We start from the raw sequence: 7,088 nt of genomic DNA, 5'->3' as shown, positions 1-7,088 counted from the left end.
CTAAAGCCTTTCCTTTGCCCTCTTGCCCATGTGCAATAGGCAGATAGGGCTGAAGAAGGATCCCGTGACCTAGGAGCTAATATTTCTCTGGAAAATTGCAAAAGCAACAGACTCCCATCATTAAACTGGGATTTGAGGTGCCTTCTCCAGTCCCCTCACATAGCTGCTCAGTCCTCCCAGCCTGGGACACTCTGAGCCAATCTTGAGTGTCCCTAACTCCTACCTTCCTGGCCCACCCTGTTTGAGCTTGCCTCTCCATCTTAGAGATACACATCAGGGCTAGGCTTGACAAGTTCAACATTTGGCGATCTATCCCTTGCCTTTCTATTAACTGCTGAGGTAGCAGTGGCTTCAGAAGCATGCCAAGTGACAAGGCAGTGGCACTGCACTGGATCCTGGCCTTGTGATACGCTGATAAAGCCTTGTCCTCATGTTGATACAACCCAATGTCCTGGACACTCTGTCCATGTTTTGGACTCCCAGACAGACTTCTTCCTTGAACGCTGAACACGACTCTAATCAGCCTCTCAGGACAAGCAACAGGCCTGCCCCCTAGCAAGCACTTTTAAAAGAGTGTGCTAGCAGGGGCGTTGATTGGATTCAGCACTCCCTGAGCACCTGCTCTGGGCCAGGCACTTTGCTAGACACTGGGAGCATGAATTAGATGAAGTTTACCTTTGAGGGAGTTCCCCATCTCAGAAGGAGAAAGACAGGCACAAACAAATTATAATAAAACAGCATTTCCTAGAACACAGGGGGAAAGTGCTATTTGATCCCAGAAAAGGAAACAGCTCCATCTGCCTGGGAAGTCTGGGGAAGGCTCCTTGTATTGAACTGGCTTATTTGTTTTCATATTTCACAAGTAATAAATCAATGATCCAATCTCCTTGTAAAAAGTAGAAGCTTTGCAGATGAGGCTAAAGTACCCTTTGACCAAATCTCTCCCTCAATCCTGAATGCCTCTGGTTCTCCACAGAGGTAGCAACTGTTTATCTGTTTGTGGTGCATCCTTGCTGGCCTTGCTCTCTGTCCTTACATAAAAGCATATCCACCCAAAGAAAGTTTTGGCTTTTGAAATAAGACTTGAATCAGCCAAGGGAAGAATGAGTGAGGTGAACAGCTATTAAACAGGCACAGGCACATGAGAGGGGCTACAGTGGCTGAAACCAGGAGTTCAGCACGCAGGCTATGTCACAGGGCTGGTAGAGGGGACAGGAAGAGATGAGGTTGCAGAAGCTCATAAAAGGCAGAGTCCATAGGGCCTTCTGGAAACATGCCTTCACCTTAGTGCCACCAGTCCTGTGGCTCTGGAAGAATCTCTGGAGGTTTGTGGGAAAGCAAATAGTTAAGCAACTTTTAACATCTCGTTTTTAAGATGATTTCAATAAAGGTGGATGGTTAGATTCATTTAAGGCTGGGAACAGGGAGACATGGGGTTTTGAGGGGGCTGATGAGGCAGGGGTAGGAAAACGGAGAGGGAAGAAAGGAAGCCTGGAAGAAGGTGGGGAGAGCAGAGGAGGCTTGAGGGTCTCAGGTCTGTGAGGAGAACACAGGAACTGGATTGGGGGAGCTAGGAAGGGAGAGGAAGGAGGGACCTGAGCTCCCAGGTCATAGGATCCTTCTTCGGCCCTATCTATATATTGCACATGGGCAAGACTGGGGGAGCTAGGAAGGGAGGTGAAGGAGGGTCTCAGATGCACAGCTCCTAGCAACACAAGGGCAGTGTGGACACAGGCATGGCGGCTGAAGCAGAATGGCAGGATGTGGATGGAGCCGAACTCTGAATGGCTGGAGGGTCCCAGGGTCCCTCCCCTGCTTGGGCCTTCAAAAAACACAATTCTGGCCAAACTAAACAGGTCAGCAGGCTGCATTCAGCGCCTGGTCCCCAGCTTGACACCCTTAATCTCTATGAGTATAAGCTCTGGAACTCCCAGTATGGCAGTAGTCCTTGGGATGGGGAGAAGCTTGAGCCAGGGGCCAGTGCCTTCAGGAGGGAGATGGGCTGCTTTGGAATCATGGGGGTGACAGGAGTGTGGCTGGGAGGCAGGTGATGGTGGGGAATGGCCTGAGCATCTCTAGTATATTAACCAGAGTCTCCAGAGAAACAGAACAAATAGGATAGAGACATACAGATATACATGTGTTGGCTCACAAGATTATAGAGGCCGAGAAGTCCTACGGTCTGCTGTCTGCAAGCTGGAGAATGAGGCAAGCCAGTGGTGTAATTTATCGGAGTCTGAAGGCCTGAAAAGGTGGAGGATAGTGATAGTGTAAGCCTTGGTCTGAGTCTGAAGACTTGAGAAACAGGAGCACAGAGGTCCAATAACACGAGAAGATGATGTCCCAGCTTAGACAGAAACAAATTCACCCTTATTCTGTCTTTTTGTTCTACTTGGGCCCTCAACAGATCAGATGATGCCTACCCACATTGCTGAGGGCAATCTTCTGTCTTCAGTCTACCCATTCACATGCTCATCTCTTCTGGAAACACCCTCTCAGACACACACAGAAATGTCTGACCAGCAATCGATATCCTTAGCCCAGTCGAACTGACATATAAAATTGCCCATCAAACCTAGAGAAGGTGCTTCTGAATGAGGAGGGAAAGCAGGAACTTTGGCAAGGCAATCCTGCCTCCTGGTGCCAGCGGCCAGAAATGTGGCCAACTGAGCAACCTCTTCTCCAGAGAGCTTGGAGGGAGAAGGCATGGGACATCCTGAAGGGAGAGTCAAGGCCCTGCACAGGGGCAGACGAGGACGGCATGGGTCAGTAATTGTTTATTGCTAGAGAAGGAAAGGGAGTAAGAGAACTCCACAAGGCACAGTGGAGGAAAGGCAGGCAAGTCTCAGTCTTTGAGACTTGAGGTCATGTTCAGACCTCTAGAGGCACAACCAGACACATTCATTCATTAGGTTACTAGAAGATTCCTGAAGCCAACTCCAAGTCCTGGCCTGGAATAGGCCCTGGGGGCTAGGAGGCAAGGTACCCAGATGTACACAAGTAAAGAACACTGTCTACCCGCAAGGAGCTTGCTGCTCAGAACAAATCTGTAGCCAAGAGCACCTCCTAGAGCAGTGCTGCTCCCTAGGGACAAACTAGAGAGCACTCTGCTCCTGCATTCCAGGAACTCATAGCTCAGTGGTGGAGATAGCCATAGCCTTGAAAGATGAACTATATTTCCATCAAGCAGCAATGCTGGTGGGGGCTTGAGTGGATGGCATGGACTCCAGGCTGAGGGGGCAATTGGAGCACAAATACAAAGATAAAATCGGGGCACGATGTAAACCAGAACAAATGCGGCACGATGTAAACAAGAACAAAATGTTAGAAAACCCAAGGCTTTCTCAAGGATGTCCTGCAGCTTGACTTCCTCAAAGGGCAGAGGACCCAGAGGAGGTAGGGTAGAATCAGATCCTGCAGTTGTTAAGACTTTATTCCACAGGTGAGGGACAATCTCTCATTCCACAAATAAGGACTGAGCACCTACTTTGTGCCAGGAACAATGCTAAGCACTGGGAAGATGTGGTAAGCACATTGTCCTTGCTCTCATGAAACTTCAAGCTTAGCAAGGAGATAACCAGTAGTCAAGTGATCATGCAGATAATTAAAATTACAAATCATGAGGAGTGATGGGAAGAAAAGGTACAGGGCACTATGAAAGGGTATAACAGGGGTTTAATCTCAATTGCAGTGTCAGAGAGGGCCTCTGAAGGTTTTTAATGAAGAAGAGTTGTGGTCAGAGCTTGCATGAGGAAAATTAATCAGGCAATGGTGTACATGACAAATTGGAATTATGGTGATTCTAGAAAGCTGTGATAGTGGTCCAGAAAGAATAAAGAAGATGGGAAATTAGTTTGTTATAAAATGGTAACATTTCAATGGAGAGTTGTTGTTTAATGGGTATAGAGTTTCAGTTCTGCAAGATGAAAGAGTTTTAGAAATCTGTTGCACAGCAATGTGAATATACTTAACACTACTAAACTGTACACATAAAAATGATTAAGATGGTAAATTTTATGTTGTGGTTTTAACCACAATTTAAAGTTAAAAAAAAACAAAACAAGAATTAGCATTCCAAAGCAGTGAGGAAATGATGGATTATTCAATAAAAGCTTTGAGAGAACTGGATACACTAACCCAAACTTACACCAAAATGAATTCCAGATAAGCCAAAGATTTAAAAATAAAAAATGAAATCATAAAAGTAGTAGAAGACAAAAATGGAGATTTTAAAAAGAAAACTTTGAAATAGGGAGGTCATTCTAAGAATGACACAAAATCCAGAAGCTATGGAAGAGACTGATATATTTAACTGCATTAAAAAAATAGGCCAGGCATGGTGGCTCACAATTGTAATCCTGACACCTTGGGAGGCCAAGGTGAAAGGATTGCTTGAGCCTGAGAGTTCAAGGCCAATCTAAGCAACATAGGGAGATCCTATCTCTACAAAAAAAAATAAAAATTAGCTGGGCGTGGTGGTGCACACCTGTGGTACCAGCTACTTGAGAGGCTGAGGCAGGACGATCACTTGGACCTAGGAAGTTGAGGCTGCAGTGAGCCATGACCACACCACTGCACTCCAGCCTGGGCAACAGAGTGAGACTTTGTCTCAAAACAAACAAACAAACAAAAAACTGCAAGGCAAAAACATACCATAAACAAAGTCAAAGTCAAAGTCAAAAGGTAAACTGAGATAAAAAGGGAAAGTATCTGCAATTCCTAGTGAATACGAAAACAACTCTTACAAATCAATACATCAAAGACCCCCAGCCCAATATGAAAATAGGCAAATGATATTAGCAGTTGACAGAAAATGAAATACAGAAAAAGAAATTAAAATGGTTTAAAAACTTATCAAAAGATGCTCAACCTCACTCACACTAAAAGAAATGTAATTTAAAACTACACTAGGGGCTTCTGATTCTGGAACAAAATGACATAGATTCACTTTTCCCTACTCCTCTCCTTCAAATGCAACTCCATACCCTAGCAATTATTCAATAAGCAATGATAAAAGGACCCTGAAAGCAGGAAAGAAGAAGACAGACTGGTCAGGAACCTCAGGACATGGTGAGCTTCCTCAGTTTTCTTTTTATCTCCTGTATACTCCTAGACTGGGTGCCAAAGAGGCATGCAACCTAAAACCAACAGTCATACACACACACACACACACGCACGCACGCACGCACACACAAAGGACTGGGAAAGATGAAGCCAGACACATACCTAGTGGGGAGATCTAAGCCCTGCTCCACAGCTAAAGCCCCAGAAGGTGGTCCAACCTACTCATAGCAGCAAGCAAAGTCCTGGGCTGTCTCAGTGCTCCCTCCAGAACTGGGGTACCAGCAGACAACCCAATTTGCCTGCATTGGTAGCAGGAAGAAAGCCCTGTGTCTCCTTTCCTTCCACCCAACAGCATAAGGAGACTCACACACAGTGGCTTCAGCAACTGTCTCCCCTAGAAGATCACCCACCAAAAATATGCAGCTCAAAGAAGGAAGGACCGTCTGCCCCTGTAGACAGAACCAGCAAGGATTGAGCAGAAACCCCAGGAATAGCAGAAAAATCAAGCCGACCAAAGTAACATTGCATGGGCTCAGAAAACTAAACTGTCATTGGCCAATGACTAAACTGTCACTGGCCCACTAAAGTAGACCAGAACCTACATGCTAAGTAGGGTAACTACCTGCTAATACCAAAATGTCCAAGATACTAATTGAAAATCACTCATCATAACAAGAGCCAGGAAAACCACAATGTGAATGAGAAAAGACAGTCAACTGACACCAACATCAAGATGAATCGAATGCTGGAATTATCTGACAAGGGCCTTTAAGCTTCTCAACAATCAATTACAAATTTATTTGAAATAAATGAAAAATTGAAAATCTCAGCAAAGAAATAGATACTTTAAAAAAGAACTCAGCCTGGACAACATGGTGAAGCCCTGTCTCTACAAAAAAATGCAAAATGCAACTCTACAACATTTATATACAAAATTAATTAAATTTATATACAAAATTAATACAAAATGCAGCTACAAAAATTAATACAAAATACAGTTACAAAGAAATACAAAATGCAACTCTACAAAATTTATATACAAAATTAATACAAAAATTAGTCAAACATGGTGGCGCATGCCTGTGGTCCCAGCTACTCAGGAGACTGAGGTGGGAGGAGTCCAGGAGGTGGAGGTTGCCATGAACCGATATCACCCCACGGCACTACAGCCTGGGCGACAGAGTGAGACCCTCTCTCTCTCACAAAAAAAAAAAACTAAAAGAATAATAGAATGAAAAAAAATAACTGAAATTTTAAAACTCACTGGATGGACTCAATAACAGAATGGAGATGACAGAGGATAGATTCTGTAAACTTGAAGACAGATCAATAGAATGTACTCAATCTGAACTCATTTGAACACCACTTGGCTATGATAAATTGTGTGTGTGTGTGTGTGTGTGTGTGTGTGTGTGTATACTTATATATATGATAATACCTATAGCAACCACTAGGAAAACTATATGAAGTAATATATTCAGAATCAGTATAAATAAATCCAAATGAAATTCTAAAATATATTATAGGAAGGCAAGCAAAAATGAGCAGAAGAATGAAAAAACAGAACAAACAAAAAACAAATAATAAAATGGCAGACTGAATCCCTCATATATTAAAAATTACCTTCAATGTTAATGGACTAAATATACCAATTAAAAGAAAGAGATAAGCAGAGTGAATTTTTTTTTTGAGATGGAATCATGCTCTGTCGCCCAGGCTGGAGTGCAGTGGCACGATCTCGGCTCACTGCAACCTCCGCCTCCCGGATTCAAGCAATTCTCCTGTCTCAGCCTCCCAAGTAGCTGGGACTACAGATGCATGCCACCATGCCTGGCTAATTTTTGTATTTTTAGTAGAGACAGGGTTTCACTATATTGGTCAGGCTGGTCTTGAACTCCTGACCTCAGGTAATCCACCCACCTCAGCCTCCCAAAGTGCTGGGATTATAGGCATGAGCTACTGCACCTGGCACAGAGTCAATTTAAAAAAGCATAACCCTGGCCGGGCATGCTGGTTCACACCTG

The sequence above is a fragment of the Macaca mulatta genome, chromosome X, assembly GCF_049350105.2.
Source record: "Macaca mulatta isolate MMU2019108-1 chromosome X, T2T-MMU8v2.0, whole genome shotgun sequence".
Lineage (NCBI taxonomy): Eukaryota > Metazoa > Chordata > Mammalia > Primates > Cercopithecidae > Macaca > Macaca mulatta.
This window is presented reverse-complemented; position numbering follows the sequence as displayed.